This window comes from Erinaceus europaeus, chromosome 5 (assembly GCF_950295315.1).
Source record: "Erinaceus europaeus chromosome 5, mEriEur2.1, whole genome shotgun sequence".
Taxonomy (NCBI): domain Eukaryota; kingdom Metazoa; phylum Chordata; class Mammalia; order Eulipotyphla; family Erinaceidae; genus Erinaceus; species Erinaceus europaeus.
In genome coordinates this window covers 13,053,110-13,074,156 of record NC_080166.1, presented here as the reverse complement: position 1 = coordinate 13,074,156, position 21,047 = coordinate 13,053,110, and the positions used below count along the sequence as shown (strand labels likewise).

Here is a 21,047-nt window from a genome sequence, read left to right as displayed (position 1 = left end):
AGAAGGAGAAGAAAAGAGGGGCCAGGTAGTGTCACACCTGGTTCAGCACACACATAGAGAGCTCAAGGACCTGGGTTTGAGCCCCTGGTCCCTATCTGCAGGGGGAAAGTTTCATGAGTGCCAAAGCAGGGCTGCAGGTGTCTCTCTGTCTCTTTCCCTCTCTATCTTCCTCTCCTCTCTCAATTTATCTGTTTCTATCCAATAATAAGTGAATAAAAATAAAAAAGATCAAAAAAGAAAGAAAGAAATGGCCAGCAGGAGTGATGGATTCATAGTGTGGGTACTGAGCTCCAGTGACAACCCTGATGGCAGCTAGAAAAAAGAAAAAAAAAAGGGAGCATAAATGTCAGCAAAATAGGCCCCCTGGGTAGTGCACCTGTGAGCCACATGTGCGATCCAGGTTCAAGGCTGAGCCTCACTGCCCTGGCGGCTCTCTGATTCTGTCTCTCTGTCTCCCTATCTGAAAACCTCAGCCCAGAGCAGGGAAACCCTGGCAGCAACCAACAAAACAAGTCAGTGAAGATAGATTTCTTCAGAGGCCTGAAGTTAAGGAAGCCCTAAGTTCTGATACCATTTTCGCCCAGAAGCAAAGGCCCTCTGGGGGACACTCGCCAATTCTGCAGCGTTTCTCCAGCTTGAGGAAGGAGGGGCAAGCACCTGTGAGCAGAGTCTCCGCAGGCTGCCGGGTGCTTCACCAGGGTGTGTGTCCAAAGGCCCCTCAATTGTGAATTCATACTCAGCTTCTGAATGACAACAGACCAGCCTGAAGAGAACTTAGCAGATGGACTGTGTGGCTTATCCCTGTGAGGCACCGTGGACAGCACTCGGGAAGCCCCGTGGAAAGCACCCAGGGATCCCCGTGGACAGCAACTGGGAAGCCCCATGGACAGAACCCGGAAGCCCCGTGGACAGCACCCAGGGAGCCCCGTGGACAGCACCCGGGAAGCCCCATGGACAGCACTCAGGGACTCCTGTGGACAGCACTCGGGGGATCCCGTGGACAGCACCCAGGGAGCCCCGTGGACAGCACCCAGGGAGCCCCATGGACAGCACCTGGGGAGCCCCGTGGACAGCACCCGGGGAGCCCTGTGGACAGCACCTGGGGAGCCCCGTGGACAGCACTCGGGGAGCCCCGTAGAAAGCACTCAGGGAGCCCCGTGGACAGCACTCGGGAAGCCCTGTGGACAGCACCCGGGGAGCCCCATGGACAGCACCTGGGGAGCCCCGTGGACAGCACCTGGGGAGCCCCGTGGACAGCACCCGGGGAGCCCCGTGGACAGAACCCAGGGAGCCCCGTGGACAGCAACCGGGGAGCCCCGTGGACAGCACCCAGGGAGCCCCGTGGACAGCACCCAGGGAGTCCCGTGGACAGCACCCAGGGAGCCCCGTGGACAGCACCAAGGGAGTCCTGTGGACAGCACTCGGGAAGCCCTGTGGACAGTACTCGGGAAGCCCCGTGGACTGTGGAATGGTGCCCTGCTGTCTCCTCTATACCGCTGTCCTCCATTCTCTCTCCTCTGCATCATAGTGTGTGTGATCAATTGAGTGTGCCACTCCCTGGACCCAGTGAAGATGTTTTTTAATCATTGCCAGGATGTTATTTCAGGATGATATATTTTTTATTAGTGATTTAGAAAATGACAAAATAATGAGTATAATTCCACACCATTTCCACCACCTGAGTTCTGTGTCCCCAGCCCCTCCACTGGAGACTACAGTGGTTCTCCCAAGGTCACAGATACTATTATTTCTATAACTGACTACCTATTTGCCCACTTTTGTCTATGGTCCTGTCTTCTTCCATTTAAAGTCATATCTATACCTATTACTACTTCTGAGTGGATGGCGGACATTTTTTTCAGGTAGAAAGAGAGGGTTGTGGGAGAGAATCAGAAAGAGAAGGTCGGGTTGCCAAAGCTTCCTTGAGTATAGTCGTAATGCCACGCTGTGAACTGTGGGGGCTTTAACCTGGGCTAGAGGTGCTCCTAGGTAACTAGCTAGAGCATGCATCATGTGGTTTAGGAACAGTCCATCTCTATGAAAAACAATGTAGAAAGTCTTTTTTAAAAACTAAAAATAGGGGGCCCAGGCAGCAGCGCAGAGGGCTAAGTGCACGTGGTGCAGAGAGCAAGGACCCATAAGGATCCCGGTTCCAGCCCCTGCTCCCCACCTACAGGGGAGTCGCTTCACAGGCAGTGAAGCAGGTCTGCAGGTGTCTGTCTTTCTCTCCCATTCTCTGTCTTCCCCTCCTCTCTCAATTTCTCTCTGCCCTATACAACAACAACGGAAGCAATAATAGTAACCACAACACCAATAAACAACAAGGGAAACAAAAGGGAAAAAATGGCCTCCAGGAGCAGTGGATTCGTAGTGCAGGCACTGAACCCCAGCAATAACCCTGGGGGAAAAAAACTAAAAATAGGGGCCAAAGAGAGAGCTCTCCAGGTGGGCTGTGTGTCCTGACACAGCAAGCTCAAGTTTGAGCACCGCAGGGAAAAAGCTTTGGCACCAGGGGAAGCTCCCTGTATTATGCACCCCCCACCTCACTCCCCCATTGTCTTCCTCTCTGTTGGAATAAAGAAATGGCCCAGAGCAATGAGACTGCACAAGTGTGAAGCCCTGACTTTGCAAAAATAACAAATAAAGCTCCCTAGAAATGGAAATACCCTATGATTCTGCAATTCCACTCCTAGGCATTGCTCCAATGACCATGATAACACTAATTCTGCAGTGTGTCTGCAGCCTGTGTTCAGAGCTGTAGGAATCATAGCAGCCAAAGCGTGAACTCAGCCTAAATGCCCACTGAAATATGGCTGGATGCAGAAGTTATGGGTGACCAAACTCAAACGCGGCCACATATCCACAGTGAACGACACAAGGATAACCAAGCTACCCAGTAATTGGGAGAAATTTGCACATCACACATATGACAAGCCCCTGGCATCAAACATCTGTAAAGAGCTCGTACTAATCAACCAAAGGGGAAAAAAAATAACTCAATAGAAAAGTGAGTGAAAGAACTGAATAGACAATTTGCTAAAGAAAGGATACACACGGGCCACAGTCAGATAAAGAAATGTCCCACTTCACTGATCATTAGAGAAACGCAGAGCGTATCTACACTGAGAGTCCATCTCACATCTGAGAGGATGGCCCGCATCCACAAATCGGGAAACAGCAGGTGTTGGAGAGGTTGTGGAGAAAGGGGAACTCTGCGTCACTGCTGGTGGAAATGCAGACTGGGGCAGCCCCTCTGGAAGACTGGATGGAGAGTCCTTAAACAAATAAGAGACCTAGACTGGAGAAATAAAGATTGTCTTGCAGACACCTTACCATGGAAGCGTGAGAAGTTGTACCTGTGTGTCCTCAAGTGTACTGTAAACCATCAACACCCCAATAAGGTGCAAAAAACTGAAAATAAGAATGCCTTATGGTTCAGCAATACCATCCTTAGGCATTAAACAAAGGGCTGTCGGCTGATGCAGTCAGCTCAGACACTCGCATCACTGTTACATCAGGGGTGTCAGTTCAGCATTAGCACTAAGCAATACATCAGGTGTATTACATCATTTACATTAGGTGAAAACTGTGCCAGGTGCAAGACACAGTCTTGGAGCCAAGGATAACATCCAGATTTTGAGTCAAATCATAGCCTTGTCCCAACAGGTGGTGACCCCAGCGGGTCAAGCGCATGTGGTGCAGGGTGCAAGGACCGGCATAAGGATCCCGGTTCGAGCCCCCGGCTCCCCACCTGCAGGGGAGTCGCTTCACAGGCAGTGAAGCAGGTCTGCAGGTGTCTGTCTTTCTCCCCCCCTCTCTGTCTTCCCCTTCTCTCTCCAATTCTCTCTCTCCTATCCAACAAAACGACGTCAATAATAACAACAATAATAACCACAACAACAATAAAAAACAACCAGGGCAACAAAAGGGGGGGGAAGCCTCCAGAAGCAGTGGATTCATGGTGCAGGCACTGAGCCCCAGCAATAAACCTGGAGGCAAATAAATAAATAAAGCTCCATGTTCAATAGGAAAATGTATGTTTTAAGTACGCTTTAAGAATACTGTAATAAATTCCTATGGGGGAGATGAGAAAAGGACAAGTTGGAAAGAAATTATAGGCTTCTTTTCTAGTCCTGGGTTCTCCAAATTTGGGAGCTGGTTACAGAACTTCTGGAAAAACGGATAGAAACCGTTGAAACGCCTGAACACAAGAATCTTTCACAAGATTCCAGCAGATTCCTAAGACTCCGTGACAATCATCAGCAGGGTCTGGGAGCAGGCTTGCATGTCCAGTTAAGAGTTCACTGCAAAGCCTGAGCTGTGACACAAACAAACAAGCAAAAAGATAGGCTGCAACTAAGACTCCTTGGGACTTTTACACGTGTAAGGATTACAGATGTGAATTAGTTCTTCAGCTGACACTCTTGTTTGTCTTCAGGGGTCAAAGCCAAAGTCTTTATTCTCTTCTCAATAGCTCTGTGCCTGCAACCTTTCCCAAGAACCACATGTCCACCAAACCCCAGTCTGATCCTTTGTACCACAAGGACACCCTTGGTAACTGTCAGTACAATTGTTTATTTCTTGCCTCCCCATAACCATTTCACTACAAACAGTGGCATATTGTTGTCATTATAATCAGAATGTAAAAATGTGCCCCCTTCGGAACATCATTAGAAGACTCCAGTGCTCACAGGCACAAGAAAAGTGTTGGATTAATTAATGCTCTAGCTAACAAAGCAAGGCAGAGGCCTTTGTTTATTTGTTTTTAATTTGCAAGAAGAAAAAAATGTCTGTACAAATACATGCTCTGCTGTATACATGGTTTTCTTTAAATATTTTTTTAATTTTATTTTAATGAGAGAGAGATACAGAGAGAGGCACAGAGAGAAAGACCAGAACACTGCTCAGCTCTGGCTGATGGTGAGGCTGGGCATTGAACCTGGGGCCTCAGAACTGCAGGCATGAAAGGCTTTTGTAGAACCACTATGCTGTCTCCCCAGCCTTCTCTGATGGTTTTCTACAGATGATCTGGTCATTGCTATTCCAGCACTGACATAACCAATAGGCAAATTCCTATCTACTTGTGCTGACTTAAGCCCCTTATTTTTTTCGATCTGAAGTTCTGTATTATTGACGTGATGTCAGAGGGGCAGAGAGCCCACCCTCCCTTTCCAAGTCCAAGAACACCTGCTCTCCCAGTTCACAACCTTTCCACATTCTTTCTGTCTTCCTTCCTTCCTTTCTCCCTCCCTCCCTTCCTTCCTTCCTTCCTTCCTTCCTTCCTTCCTTCCTTCCTTCCGCCTCCAGGATTATCAGTGAGGCTCAGTGCCTACACTACGAATCCAGTGCTCTTGAAGGCCATTTTTCCCATTTCGTTTCCCTTGTAGTTGTTACCATTGTTGTTGTTGGATAGGACAGAGAGCAATCAAGAGAGGAGGGGAAGACAGAGGAGAGAGAAAGATAGACACCTGCAGACCTGCCTTTACCGCTTGTGAAGTGACCCCTCCTGCAGGTGGAGAGCGGGGTGAGGGGTGGGGGTGGGGGTGGGGGCTCGAACCGGGATCCTTATAACGGTTCTTGTGCTCTGTGCCAAGTGTCCTTAACCTGCTGCACCACCTACCACCTACCTCCCCCCTTTCCATATTCTTTATTTCTGATTCCCTGCTAGCCCAGCTCCACTCAATCATTGGAAGCAATGGGAAATTGCTCAGTTATAAAGATAACAGAGGGTCCCTGGTACAGTGCTGTGGGTCCCCGCTCTTCAAATACAGAATCAAGGACCACACCCAGGAGGCTGCTCTGCAGTGTCCCCTAGGACTGGGACTCCTGTCTTTACTCCCCAGTGCTACATAAAAATGTTAAAATTGGGGACTGGGTGGTGGCGCACCTGGTTGAGCGCATATGTTACAATGTGCAAGGACCGGGTTCAAGCCCCCTGGTCCCCACCTGCAGGGGGAAAGCTTTGCGAGTGGTGAAGCAGGGCTGCAGGTCTCTCTCTGTCTCTCCCTCTCTATCACTCCCTTCCCTCTCTATTTCTGGCTGTCTTTATCTAATAAATAAAATAAAGATAATAAAAATTTTTTAAAAGAAAGTAAACATTAAAATTAACAAATTAAAAAATAAAGACAACCAAAAAGTAGGATCAGAGAAGATGAGATTAGGTATTTTAGGGTAGAAGAAAGCTAAAAGAACCATTTTAGGCGTGTTTCTGGGGGCACACAACTATAGTAGTTTTGATTGAGTTTGGTAGTTAGCCTGTGGTTGGATGAGAATATTGTCTGAGGAGAGAAAGTTGGCTAGAAAGTTGAACTAGGGCAGGGAGTAGCTCATATGTGTGTGTGTGTGTGTGTGTGTGTGTGTATGTGTGTGTGTGTGTGTGTGTGTGTATATATATATATATATATATATATATTCTGTGGCTAAAATTAACTGTTTCCCTCCATCCACCTGCTCCAGGGCCCATATGTAAATACATATTTATGTTTAGTGCCAGAGCCTGTGTAATCTCTAAGTCCCTAATGGCCTGAGCAAAAAAATAGACAACAATAAATCACACACACACACACACACACACACACACACACACACACTGCAGTCTGTTAAAATGCAGTGTAGTGGCTCTCAACCCTCAGTGTGGATGCGATGCTGACAAGATAAATATAATCACCTCCTTTCATCTTGTTAAACTTCTGAGATGTCCTAGAAGTGAATAAGATGACCAATCTAGCCAGCAGTATTAGGGACTGAAAGTACTAAGCAATGAAAGGATGCCCACTGGAGAACATCTCTTTCCATCATCTGCTTTGAATGGCCAGAGCAAAAAGGGATTTCTGGGGAATGGAAGAAGTTAGCACCAAAAAGCCCCCCACCTTTTTTTTTGACTGAGTAGAATTAATGGCTTCTGGCAAATACAGCTGTTGTGTAAAATGTCTCGGTTTTCTGCGACACACTCTCGCCTTCAGGCTACGTCCTCCTCCACTACCACTACCAGGCACGAGCACCTTTTAAAACGTGTTCGGCCCAGGAATGCTTTTAGATGTTGTAGACCAAGGCTCCCACATGCATGAGACAATAGCAAGCCTACTTCTCCTAACAGTCCCTCTTATTTTTTTTTAAAGGAGGAACCAGATTATAGCTCGATATGGTTTTTATTTTTTTAAAGATATTATTTATTTAACTAGAGAGGTAGAGTGAACGCCATACACACACACACACACACACACACACACACACACACACACACGTCTCTATTTCTCCATCTCTATCTCCCCCTTCTCTCTGTTCTATCTAATAATAATTTTTTTAAAAAAATTGAAAGGAAAAAATGGCCTCTGGGGAGTAGTTAAAAAAAAGTCCACTACTGGGCGGGGTGTAGTGCACCTGGTAGAGTCAACATGTTCCTGTGCTTGAGGACCCAGGTTCAAGTCCCTGGACAGCAGCACATGAGCACACTACACATAAGGACTTGGGGGGGCAGGCGGTGGTGCTTCTGGAAGGGATACACATGTCACACTGGACAAGGACCCAGGTTCACGCCCCCGGCCTCACCTGGGTGGGAAAGTTTCACAAATGGTGAAGCAGGGCTGCAGGTCTCTCTCCCTGTCCCCTCTTGCTCTCACTCTGTCTCTATAGAATAAATAAATAAATAAATAAATAAATAAATAAATAAATCTATTAGTTTATTTTAAAAAGGGAAGTTTCACACATGGTGGAAGGATGTCCTGATGTTTCCCCTTCTCTTGTTGTCTCTTCCTCCCTCTGTTTCTCAACTTCAGCTTAAAAAAAAAACAGTCCACCAGGAACATTGGAACAGTGTATGTATGAAGCCCTAGAAAGAGGCCTGAATGACAAAAAAAAAAAAAAGGAAAAGTTTGCTTTTCCCATTTTCAGTTGGTTTCTTGCAAGACATTTATTCTGTCCTGTCAGTTGACTTTAGGGGCAACAGCTCTTCTCAGGGACCCTGTTCAAGGAAGGCAGCAATCAGGAGAAATTTATCATTCTTTCCAATCGATATTTCAATTAAAACCTGCCTCCAAGTTTCAAGGACTCTCATTTAGCTTCAGCGGATAGTGTTTTAATTAAATGGTACAACTCCAGGCTGTTTTCATTATTTCAACCGACATATAGCTCAGGTAGTAAAACGGAATTTGAACAGGAAGCAGAAGTAATAGATGGCTCATAAGCAGAGACTGGAGAGATAATGGGATCACAGGTCTGGTTGCAGATAAAGCTGTGTCTTGAGCGGCTTTCCAAGCTGCTGCCGCGTCTACAGCACCCAGTGGCCCTTCCCGATTCGGTCTCTGAGAATCAGAGAGGATCATTAGACGCCCACAGCTAGACATGTGCTAGTCTGCGGTGACCCTTCCTGACTCGGTCTCTGAGAATCAGAGAGGATCATTAGACGCCCACAGCTAGACATGTGCTAGTCTGCGGTGACCCTTCCTGACTCGGTCTCTGAGAATCAGAGAGGATCATTAGACGCCCACAGCTAGACATGTGCTAGTCTGCGGTGACCCTTCCTGACTCGGTCTCTGAGAATCAGAGAGGATCATTGGGTGCCCACAGCTAGACATGTGCTAGTCTGCGGTGGCCCTTCCTGACTTGGTCTCTGAGAATCAGAGAGGATCATTAGATGCCCACGGCTAGACGTGTGCTAGTCTGCAGTGGGAAATCGCTGCTGCCTTCACCATCCTTGGAAACAAGTCGCCTCTAAAGATGAGGCTGACCCAGAACACACATTCCTTCTATTCAAAAGCCGGTGGTGTAATCAGGCGCCTCTGCCATGTTACTCTTGCCTTGGATATGTATTTTTATATATTTGTTTACATTTTGCCTCCAGGGTTATCGCTGGGGCTCAATGCCAGCACTACAAGTCCGCTGCTCCTTGGGGCCATTTTGTCCATTTTCTTGGACAGGACAGAAAGAAACTGAGGTAGGAAGGAGACACAGAGAGGGAGAGAGAAAGAGAGACAACTGCAGATCTGCTTTGCTGCTTGTAAAGCATCCTCCCCTGCAGGTGGGGGAACCGGGGACTCGAACCTGTATCCTTGTGCGTTCTTGCACTCAGTACTCTGTGTGCCTCTCTCCGCCCACCCCCTTCTGTATCTTTTTGAAGAGACATCTGAGCTTCAGCTCTGGCTGATGGTGGTGCTGAGGGTTATACCGGAGACCTCTGGGGCCTCGCACATGTGAGTCCTAAACCCTAACACACTCACAAATCATTCTCAACGCTAAAGGACAGCACACACGGGCACAACTATCCAGAGGCTCCTAATGCAAGCTCAGGACAGAAACGCAGACTGAGGAGGACGCCTGTGCCGGAAACCGAGCCAAAGCATTCTTTCATCCATGAGTTCAGTCACTTACTCTTTCTTTTTCTTTTTTTTTTTTCTGAGAGAAAGAGAGAGAGAGGCAGACAGACAGACAGACAGAGAGAGACAGACAGACCTAGAGACTTGCAGTCAGTGCTGATGATCAAAGAGGTCGAATCCATGGCTGGTGCTGAAGGGAGAGAGAGAGAGAGACAGCCAGACCACCAGACAATTTAATTGCCAGGAAGCTCAGAGTTGATCACTTAGAAAGTTTTCTTCCAGTTCAGAAGTGATGGGCCCCAGATCTTAGCGCAGATGAGTTTTTGCTGATTTTTATCAAGGAAATTGTTGATTGCCCTGGAAGGAGATACTCAGATGTGCAGTGGTCAGCTGAATCTTTCTTCCCAGACAGCCCAGCCCCATCCTGCGGGAAAGTGACCTTCTCCTCCCATCCTCCAGCTTCAAACTCACAGGCCCTTCTGTCAAGGGAACTCTGTTTCTGTTCTCATGCCCCATACATTTTCACTTCTCAATGGCCATTGCTCTCATTTTTTAAAATGTCTTTTAAAAAATGTTCTTATTCATTTATTGTTGGATAGAGACAGAAATTGAGAGGGGAGGGGAAGATAGAGAAGGAGAGAGAGGGAGGGAGGGAGAAGAGGGAGGAAAGAGAAGAGGGAGGGAAGAAGGGAGGGGGAGAGAGAGAGAGAAAGAGAATTATGACGCCCAGATTCACCACTTGTGGTGCTTCCCCTACAGGTGGGGACTAGGGGCTTGAACCCGGGTCCTCGCACACTGTAATGTGTATGCTGAACCAGGTGCACCACTGCCTGGCCCTTGCCACTGCTCTCAGAGTCACTGCTGAGCAGACCTTTTCAATATCCAAGAGGCCTGCACTCATATCCCTTCCCTTGAGAGCTCAACAGTGTTCTGGAATATCCCTTCAGCCTGAAATCTGGAAGGAGGAGGACTCAAGAGAGAACCACAGCCAATCACCCAAAAGGGAAAATCTGACACAAGTCAGAGGTGCAACTTGAGGGCCAGTTACTGAGAACCCAGGGCCGCTGGTCAGGCAGCCAAGCGTTGCCTGCCCTCATTCACGCACCTGCCCGGATGCCGTGTGTTGCCTGTGGTCCTTGGACAACACAAACCAATCCCAACCGGACAGAGCCCAGAGCTCTTCTGAGCAAGCCTGGCATTACGGCGACTGCCACTCTCCACTTTTATTTTTTGAGCATCACTGCCCTTGCCCACAAACCCACCACTTGTAATTATGGGATGCCCATAGCAGACGGAAGAAGAAAGCCCAGGCCTGCACTTCGGAGAGCGTGTTCAGCCTACTGCCTCCCTCCCTGACTTGCACAAAGGTGGACAAGCGCGCTATGGCTGTATATCTACCGCCTTCCTCGAGTGGGTTATTTACACGCAAATCACAGGTGGCTATCGGGGTCCAACAAGATTCTGGAGGCTGAGTCCGGGCAGAGAATGTTGACTGAACTTGCAGCATATTTTAAGGATTAGGCACCTGGGGTCTGAAGATAGTCCTCCCTCCCGTCCATCGTAGTGGAGAGGCATGTCGGACCTGGGGGATGGCGCAGGGGCAGAGTGCATATGTTGCCATGCGTTAGGCTCTGGGTCTGACCCTGGCACCATGTGGAAACATACAGACGGCAGTAGGAGAGCTCCATGGATGGTGCAGTGGGACCGTGGTCTGTCTGTCTGTCTGTTTGTCTCTCTGTCTCCACTTTTCTTCTCACTCTGTGGTCATTCCAAGTTTATAGAAGAGTAATGAAATTAGGCCAGCAAGACTGCGCTAAGTCATCAGGAATATACAAGGTATGGAGTTCAGCGAAGTTCCAGGGCGCCAGGTGGGGGCACACCCAGTTAAGGGCACATATTACCAAGCACAAGTCCCCAGGTTCGAGCTCAGCTCCTCACCTGAAGGGGGGGGGGGGTCCACTTCACAAGCACTGAAGCAGATTCCCAAGTATCTCTCTTTCTCTCTCCCTCTCTCTATCTCCCTGTCCTCTCTCAATTTCTGTCTGTCCTAGCTGATAAAAATTCAAACAACAACAAAAAGAAAAAAAAAAAAGGAAAAAATGGCCACAGGAGTGGAAAGTTTGTAGTGCTGGCATCAAGCCCCAGCAGTAGCCCTGGCGGCAACTAAAAACATAAAGATAAAAACAAAAAAAACAAACAAAAAAAATCCTACAAGCTGGCTTAACTGGGAGGGTGTCTGCTGAGACAGGTGCTCAAGCCAAGTGTGGGCCTAGCGCCCAGTGCCCAGTGCCCAGTGCCCTGAGGAGAGCTTGGTGCTGCAATAGCTTTTTTTTTCTCTCCCTGTCTCTGCCTTTCTGTGTAAACCACTTTAAAAAGGGGGCGTGGGGTGGAGAACCTGGTTGAGCGCACATGTTACAATGCGCAAGGACTCGGGTTCAAGTCCCTGGTACCCACCTGCAGAGGGAAAGCTTTGCAACTGGTGAAGCAGGGCTGCAGGAGTCCCTCTCCCTCTCTGTCTCCCCCTACTGTCTCAGTTTCTGGCTATCTATATGCAATAAATAAAGATAATTTTTAAAAAGAGACAGAGAAAAAAATTAAAAAAAGAAAAGAAATCCTGGTCCTGGGAAATAGTTTGTATAATTCACAAGTATGCATCTAAGATATAATCAAGAAAAAATTACAGTGTGCAAGGACCCAGGTTCAAGTCCCAGGTCCCCATCTACAAGGAGGAAGCTTTACAGTGCTGCAATCCCCCCCCACTTCCTGTTCCCTCTTGATTTCTCTGTCTCTATCCAAAATAAATAAATAAACAAAATTTAAAAATCTTCAACTGGACCAAAAGACAAACTTGAGAAAGTTTGAAAGCTTTTTTTTTTTAATGCCACAAGAATGTAACACCAGCATAGACTCTCTACACATCTTTCCATGTTTTTAAATCAAAACACACAGGCTTCCTGGAGCTCCGTATGTGAGCTAGAAGAGTTTGCAAGATTTCCTGTGAGTGTCTACCACCAGGATACAATTTCTACACATCTTCCTAGTCTTTGTTTTTTTAAATATCAAACCCCCCAAAATTCTTTAAGCTTGATAATTCTGCAAGAATTTCTGTGAGACTCTAACACCAGGGTAAAGTTAGCACACAATTTTACCAAACCCCACAGCATCCTCTAAATACAGGATGACACAGAGTGAAGGAACAGAAAGGAGATACCTGGCACGTTGCACGCTTTCTTTCCATGCTGTTTGGGAGTGAATTTTCACTCCAAACACTCAGGGTCAATGCGAAGCCTTGATTATAAGGAAACAAACCCAGATTGGTGCACATCTGCAGAGAGAGTCAGAGTGCTGGATGAAGAGGAGATGGGACGTTTCTGAGGAGGGGAAGAAGCAAAGGCGAGTCTGCAGGAAGTGCAGTGGATGGAAGGAAGCAGAGGCTGGCCCACAACGTGACTTCCTGACGTTACAGCCACAGGCTCAGGGGCAGGGGACCTTCATCCGGCTAAGGGCCAGTGGGTATTTATGACATCACCTGCCGGACACACAAAATTACCAACTTGAAAATGAGCGCTTATGGGGACCCAGTGCTGATACACCTGGCTGAGTGCAGACATTACTGTGTACAAGGACATGGGTTCAAGTCCCCGGTCCTCAGTGCCACCTATATGTGTGTGTTGGGAAGGAGGGTCACAAGTAGGGAAGCAGTGTCCTCATTGCCACCTATGTGTGTGTGTTGGGAAGGAGGGTCACAAGTAGGGAAGCAGTGTCCTCAGTGCCACCTACGTGTGTGTGTTGGGCAGGAGGGTCACAAGTAGGGAAGCAGTGTCCTCAGTGCCACCTATATGTGTGTGTGTTGGGAAGGAGGGGTCACAAGTAGGGAAGCAGTGTCCTGAGTGCCACCTATGTGTGTGTGTTGGGAAGGAGGGGTCACAAGTAGGGAAGCAGTGTCCTCAGTGCCACCTATATGTGTGTGTTGGGAAGGAGGGGTCACAAGTAGGGAAGCAGTGTCCTCAGTGCCACCTATGTGTGTGTGTTGGGAAGGAGGGTCACAAGTAGGGAAGCAGTGTCCTCAGTGCCACCTATATGTGTGTGTGTTGGGAAGGAGGGTCACAAGTAGGGAAGCAGTGTCCTCAGTGCCACCTACATGTGTGTGTTGGGCAGGAGGGGTCACAAGTAGGGAAGCAGTGTCCTCAGTGCCACCTATATGTGTGTGTGTTGGGAAGGAGGCTCACAAGTAGGGAAGCAGTGTTGCAGGTGTTTCTCTCCTCCTTCTCATCTTGATTTCTCTCTATCTCTATCCAAAATAAATAAAATCAAAAAAGTATATCTTAAAAAAGACTAAATTCGGGGAGTCGGGCGGTAGCACAGCGGGTTAAGCGCAGGTGGCGCAAAACGCAAGGACCGGCGTAAGGATCCCGGTTTGAGCCCCCGGCTCCCCACCTGCAGGGGAGTCACTTCACAGGCGCTGAAGCAGGTCTGCAGGTGTCTGTCTTTCTCTCCTCCTCTCTGTCTTCCCCTCCTCTCTCCATTTCTCTCTGTCCTACCCAATAACAACAAAAATGAAATAAGGGCAACAAAAGGGAATAAATAAACAAACAGATTAAATTCCTTTTAAAAAAGAGGGAGAGAGAGAGCAGTTCTTCCACGGGGTCAGGCAGTGATGCACCAAGTTGAGCTCACATGTCACCTGGGTTCAAGCCCCCAATCCCCACCTGCAGAAGTAAAACTTGAGGAGTGGTGAAGCAGGGCTGCAGATGTCTCTGTCTCTCTCCCTCTCTATGTTTTGTTATCCTCTCAATTTCTCTCTGTCCTATCAAAATAAATAAAGAAGAAAAAATAGATGCTTTTTTAAAAAAAAATTCATGTTGCCATTAAAAAAAAAAAAAGCTCCTAGACTTGCTGAACCAACCTATGGGATGCCCCCCCCATCCCTGCCCTGGGTCCTCGGAGAAGGTTCTGTGAGAGGGGTCAGAATAATGGTCCACGGAACCAAGGGGTGGGACTGGGCTGTTCAACCCCACCAGATACTAGCGCTCTCTCTCTCTCTCTCTCTCTCTTTCCTATCAGCAGCTCAAAGCCCTGCTGGGGTCCAGCCACTTGCCCTCACATTCACCACCCCACTCGCCATGAAGGTGCCTGGGCTGAGGGGTCCAAGGCAGAGCTGTGGTTCAGCCAGGGAGTCCCACTGTCTGGGACGGAAAACCTTTATCACAACAAGTGGAGTTTCCAGAGATTTGGGGGACCAGAGAGCTTCCAGATGACTTCTTGTTCTGTCTAGAAAGCATCCTTCTCAGCTAGAAATGGACCTACCCTGTGATCCTGCAATTCCTCTCCTGGGGACAGATCCTAAGGAACCCAACACACCCATCCAAAAAGATCTGCATACACATATGTTTTTAGCAGCACAATTTGTAATAGCTAAAACCTGGAAGCAACCCAGGTGTCCAACAACAGATGAGTGGCTGAGCAAGTTGTGGTCTAGATACACAATGGAATACTACTCAGCTATAAAAAATGGTGACCTCACCGTTTTCAGCCGAACTTGGATGGAGCTTGAAGAAAGCATGTTATGTGAAATAAGTCAGAAACAGATGATCTCACTCTCAGGCAGAAGTTGAAAAACAAGATCAGAAGAGAAAACACAAGTAGACCCTGAACTGGAATTGGCATATTGCACCAAAGTAAAAGATTCTGGGGTGAGTGGGTGGGGGGGGAGAATATAGGTCCAAAAAGGATGACAGAGGACCTAGTGGGGGTTGTGTTATTATATGGAAAACTGGGAAATGTTATGCATGTATAAACTATTGTATTTACTGTCAAATGTAAAACATTAATTCCCCAGTAAAGAAATTTAAAAAAAGAAAGAGAGAAAGCATCTTTCTCACTCAGCCAGGCCAAGGAGTCTGATGCTGGAATCCACCTTCAGCCAGAGAGGGTTGGCGTCAGGGGGGACCCACACCTGGAGCACCAAGCACTGCGGACACACACTGGGGTCAGAGGCAGGTGCCTCCGAAATCCAAGTGTCTTTAGACACTGTGTTTATTTTCTTGAAACAAGCAGAGAGAAATCAAGATGGGAAGGGGAGGGAGAGAGTGGAGGGGGGTGGACTGGGGAGACAGCATATTGCTCATGTAAAAAAGACTCTCATGCCTGAGGCTCATAGGTTCAATCCCCAGCACCACCATAAGCCAGAGCTGAGCAGTGCTCTGGTCTTTGTCTTAGTCCCTTTTGCTCTGTACCTTTCTCTCTGTTTCCCTCTCTTGTTAAAATAAAAATAAAGTCTTTGTTTAAGGGGGGGGGGGGCGGGTGACACCACCCCAGTCCTCCGTAACTGGGGCTGTCCACTTCCACTTCCATCCTGACCCCGAGTCACCCATCCCTCGTGTCTGTGTCCCCTGCTTCCTTTTCTGTACCCCCTTTCCTAGCTCTTCAATCATCTCTCTGTCTGTCCTCTCATTCTTCTATAATCCGATCAACTGAAGAGCTCAGAAAGAGCTTTAAAGTACACGCAGGGCCCTGGTTTATCCAGCCTCACTTTCTGGGCGTGTGTGAGAGAGAGGGAGACAGAGACAGAGACAGAGATAGAGATAGAGAGGAGAGAGAAGGGAGAGAGAGAGAAAAAAAAAAAGGAGATGGCAGAGGATGAACTGAGAGCCTGGTGTAAGTGCAGTGTCACTGCTGAGTCAGTCACCCTCTGGGAACCTCAATCTGCTGAGTCAGTCACCCTCTGGGAACCTCAATCTGCTGAGTCAGTCACCCTCTGGGAACCTCAATCTGCTGAGTCAGTCACCCTCTGGGAACCTCAATCTGCTGAGTCAGTCACCCTCTGGGAACCTCAATCTGCTGAGTCAGTCACCCTCTGGGAACCTCAATCTGCTGAGTCAGTCACCCTCTGGGAACCTCAATCTCTCCTCCTCCTCTTCCTCCTTTTTTTTTTTTTATCGTCATGGTTACAAGATTTTTTTTATCGGCTACAAGATGAATCCGCCACTCTCAGCGCCCAACCCACTTTCTTCTTTTTTAATACTTATTCATTTATTTCCTTTTTGTTGCCCTTGTTGTTTTCATTGTTGTTGTAGTTATTGTTGTTGCTAGCGATGTTGTCATTGTTGGATAGGACAGAGAGAAATAGAGAGAGGAGAGGAAGACAGAGAGGGGGAGAGAGAAGGATAGACACCTGCAGACCTGCTTCACTGAGCCCTGCAGGTGGGGAGCTGGGGGCTCGAACTGGGATCCTTACGCCAGTCCTTGTGCTTTGCGCCACGTGCACTTAACCCGCTGCACTACCGCCCGATTCCCTCTTTTTTCTTTTTTAAATAGAGACATAGAGAAATTGAGAGGGAAGAGCAGATGGAGATACAGAGAGATACCTGCAGCACTGCTTCACCACTCAGGAAACTCCCCTCTAACAGGTGGGGATTGGGGACTTGAACCCAGGTCCTTCAGATTGATGATGCGTGTAGTCTATTCTGTACAACCAACCACTCCCCAATATAAGTGTAAATACATGAGGGGAGGGAGAGCGGAGAAAGAGCACACAAGGGGGGGGGGAGGACAGAGGGACAGTCTGCAGCCACACCACCCTGAACTCGACTGACTTTGTCTGATAAAGGGAGAGACACCAGAGAGAGAAAGAGAGAAGAGAGAGAACACAGCACCCCTCCGGTACCCCTCAGGTTTTCTGCGTGCTTCCACAGCATTCTCAAGTCATGCAAGATCACAGCCCAGTTTTCCCAATTCCATTTGTTGCCCCACACCTGAGGACATCTAATTTTTGACAAGGGGCCCAAACTGTTAACTGGAGAGAGGAGAGTCTCTTCAATAGATGGTGTTGGGACAATGGGATTGCAATGTGCAGCAGGGCGAAAGGGAAGCACTACATTTCACTAGAAATAAAAAGCAACTCCAAGTGGATCAAGGACTTGGATGTGAGACCAGAAACTGTCAGATACTTAGAGGCTAAATTTTAAAAGTGTCTTCAGTGACACAGATGCAATTGCAAAGAAGATTAAAACATAAAGAAACCAATGGGACTACATCAAATTAAAAAGCTTCTGCACAGCAAAAGAAACCACCACCCAAAGAGTTCCCTTACAGCATGGGAGAAGATCTTCACATGCCGTACATCAGACTAGAGGCTAATCACCAAAATATATAAAGAGCTCGACAAACTCAGCAACAAGAAAACAGTGACCATCACTTTCATTTCCCTGAGATACCCTTCCTTAATCCAGTCCAATCCCCAAGGCAAAGTTGTTTTCTCTGTCCTTCTTTCCTGCCAAACCAACCTCAAAAATGTTGGAAAATAAACCGTGGTCTCATAGTTCCACTCCACACCATCACGGTAGAAAGCAGTTAACTGTCAACAGGGGGCCTGGATATCTCGACCTGTGCAGATTCCTTCTAGAAAGTGCTAGGGCCTTGTCAGCAGGGCTCTGGTGTTCTGGTGAGGTGTGGATGCTGTTCTTACTGACTTGGCCTGAATAACTGTTATCTACACAAGAAGGGGGGTATCTGGATACTTGTTGGCTGGAGGAGAAGCAGGGAGGAGTGAAAAGGGGAGTTGCACCTGGTTGAGTGCACAAGGACCAGGGTTCGAGCCCCTCATCCCCACCTGTAGGGGGAAAGCTTCATGAGTGATGAAGCAGGGTTACAGGTGTCTCTCTGTCTCTCCTCCACTCCCCCTTCCCTCTTGATTTCTGTCTCTATTCAATACATAAATAAAGACAATAATCAAAAGAGAGAGAGAGGTAGAGAGAAAGAAGGGGACTTGGAAGGTACATTCACATTTGCTTGTGGACTTGAATCACCTCTCCACACTCGCTCCAAACAAGCATGCTTTTATAACAGATAACCAAAAGCTTGCTAACAGGTGATGTGGGTCAGACCCCGTGGGCAGCGGTACAGTCTTCCTCCTTTCCCCATGTGGGAAATATTCTGCACTTCTCTAATGAAAAAAAAGAAGAAAAGAAGAACATCAAGAGCAGAAATCCAAATTCCTAACAATTAGTCTCTTGCACAGACAGAAACTAGGCAGCTGGGAACCTGTCCTGTGTCCTTTCAGCTTCTGAGATTAGCGCCTCAACGCAATTTAATTCCAGACTCCCCTGTACAGCTCCTGAATTCTACTTAAAAATACTCGGTTATGTAATCCATCTGTCCGCTCCTGCTGACACACTTGCCATAGAGAGCAGCCTCCACTTCCTGCTTCAGGCCCCTCTCCTGGCCTGCCAACTGCACCCAGGCCAAAAGCTGTCACTGTTCATCTCTCTCTTGCGGGAAAATAAAAGGTGCCTGGGGGGTTGAGGGTAGCACAGCGGGTTAAGCGCACATGGCACAAAGTGCAAGGACCGGCGTAAGGATCCCGGTTCAAGTCCCTGGCTCCCCATCGGGGTGGGGGGTAGCTTCACAAGCAGTGAAGTAGGTCTGCAGGTGTCTGTCTTTCTCTCCCCTTCTTTGTCTTCCTCTCCTCTCTCCGTTTCTCTGTCCTACCAAACAACAACAACAATAACAACGATAAACAACTAGGGCAACAAAAAGGGAAAAATAGCCTCCAGGAGCAGTGGATTCATAGTGCAGGCACTGAACTGAGCCCCAGCAATAACCCTGGAGGCAAAAAAGAAAGAAAGAAAGAAAGAAAGAAAGAAAGAAAGAAAGAAAGAAAGAAAGAAAGAAAGGAAAAAGAAAGAAAAGAAAAGATGTCTGCAATGAAAATTCAGAACATGATGTGAATAATACCCAGGAGCACAGCATATGGAAGGTAAGTTTCACTAAGCTGCCAGGAAAGATGAAATCGTGTGTGTGTGTGTGTGTGTGTGTGTGTGTGTGTGTGTGTGTAATTTGTTATTGATAGTATGTTGCATGATTGGAAGGTTACAGTGTCAAGTTCCACGCCACATCCACCACCTGAGCTCTGTGTCCCTTCCCTCCCACCTCCCAAAGAGAACCAAGCACCAGTGTTCTTCTAAGTCTTAGGAAGAGTTTTTAATGTTGTTTGCTCCAACACAGACGGACTTAAAGGAGATCATGCTAAGTGAGATAAGTCAGAAAGAGAGGGACAAAGCCAGGTGAGCTCAGTCATATGGGACTTCAGAAGTAAAGCCATGGAACACAGGCTGAACCCTAAGTAAACCCTTAGCTACACCTGCAGGTCTGGGGGCAACAAAGGGGGAGGGAGAAAGTACTTGTGTGGCGAAGGGAGATGGGTGAGGCATGCTGACACGTATTGTGGGGAGAGATGCAAAACGATACCCCTGAGGTCCCAGGCTGACAACACAAGATATCTTCAATAGATAAAAAACTGAGCTGATAAAAAGTTTCAAATAGGGAGTCGGGCGGTAGCACAGTGGGTTAAGTGCACGTGGTGCAAAGCACAAAGACTGGCATAAGGATCCTGGTTTGATCCCCCGGCTCCCCACCTGCAGGAGAGTCACTTCACAGGCGGTGAAGCAGGTCTGCAGGTGTCTGTCTTTCTCTCCCCCTCTCTGTCTTCCCCTCCTCTCTCCATTTCCCTCTGTCCTATCCAACAACAGCAACAACAATAATAATAACCACAACAATGATACAAAAACAAGGGCAACGAAAGGGGAAACAATGGTCTCCAGGAACAGTGGATTTGTGGTGCAGGCACCGAGCCCTGGCAATAACCCTGGGGGCAAAAAAAAAGTTTCAAATACAGAGGCCAGTTGGTAGCACAGTGGGTTAAACGCACATGGCACGAAGCACAAGGACTGGCATAAGGATCCTGGTTCAAGCCCCCCAGCTCCCCACCCACAGGGGGACCACTTCATAAGCGGTGAAGCAGGTCTGCAGGTGTCTTTCTCTCTCCCTCTCTGTCTTCCCCTCCTCTCTCGATTTCTCTCTGTCATATCCAGCAACAACAATAATAATAATAACAAGGGCAACAAAAATGGGAAAAATGGCCTCTAGGAGCAGTGGATTAGTAGTGCAGGCACTGAGCCCCAGTGACCTTAGAAGCAATATATATATTTACATATATATATATATATAATTTTTTAAAAGTTTCAAATACAAAAGAGCAGTTACAACACACAGCCAGGAATACCTGACTATTCCTCAGGATGGTCCCGAATCCTTCAAGTAGAAATCCAGTGTTTTCTTTTTCTCCTCAATGTCTTTAAGTAATTAAATAGAAATGCCATTTATTAGGGAAGGTAGAGTTGCTGCTGCAGCATTTTGAATATATATATTAGACCAGTCCAGAGACTTGCCAGGTGTTGAAGAAGCAGAGAAAGCTGTTGTCCTCCGTTGAAAGGTGGTTTTGAGTAGTCAGGTATAGCGAAGGAGGAAGGGAAAGTTACCAGCTTAACTGTCCAAGCTCATCTACTCCAGAGACAAAACGCCCTGAATAACAATAAGCCATAAAGACAGCTTTTTAAAATATAGATATATATATTTATTTATTCCCTTTTGTTGCCCTTGTTGTGTTATCATTGTTGTAGTTACTGTTATTATTGCTGTCGTCATTGTTGGCTAGGACGGAGAGAAGTGGAGAGAGATGGGGAAGACAGAGAGGAGGAGAGAAAGACAGACACCTGCAGACCTGCTTCACTGCCTGTGAAGTGACTCCCCTGCAGGTGGGGAGCCTGGGGCTCGAACTGGGATCCTTAGCCGGTCCTTCCACTTAACCCACTGCGCTACTGCCTGACCCCCATAAAGACAGCTTTTAACCATGAAATCATACTGCCAGTCTCTCCGCAGCAAACTGGAACCGAGGTC

General features: G+C 47.6%; 1 protein-coding gene across 5 annotated transcripts in view; it reads right to left on the bottom strand.

Moving 5' to 3' along the window:
* Positions 1 to 21,047, bottom strand: part of ADCY2 (adenylate cyclase 2) — a 289,600-nt gene that overhangs the window by 174,782 nt on the left and 93,771 nt on the right. The window lies entirely within an intron of this gene.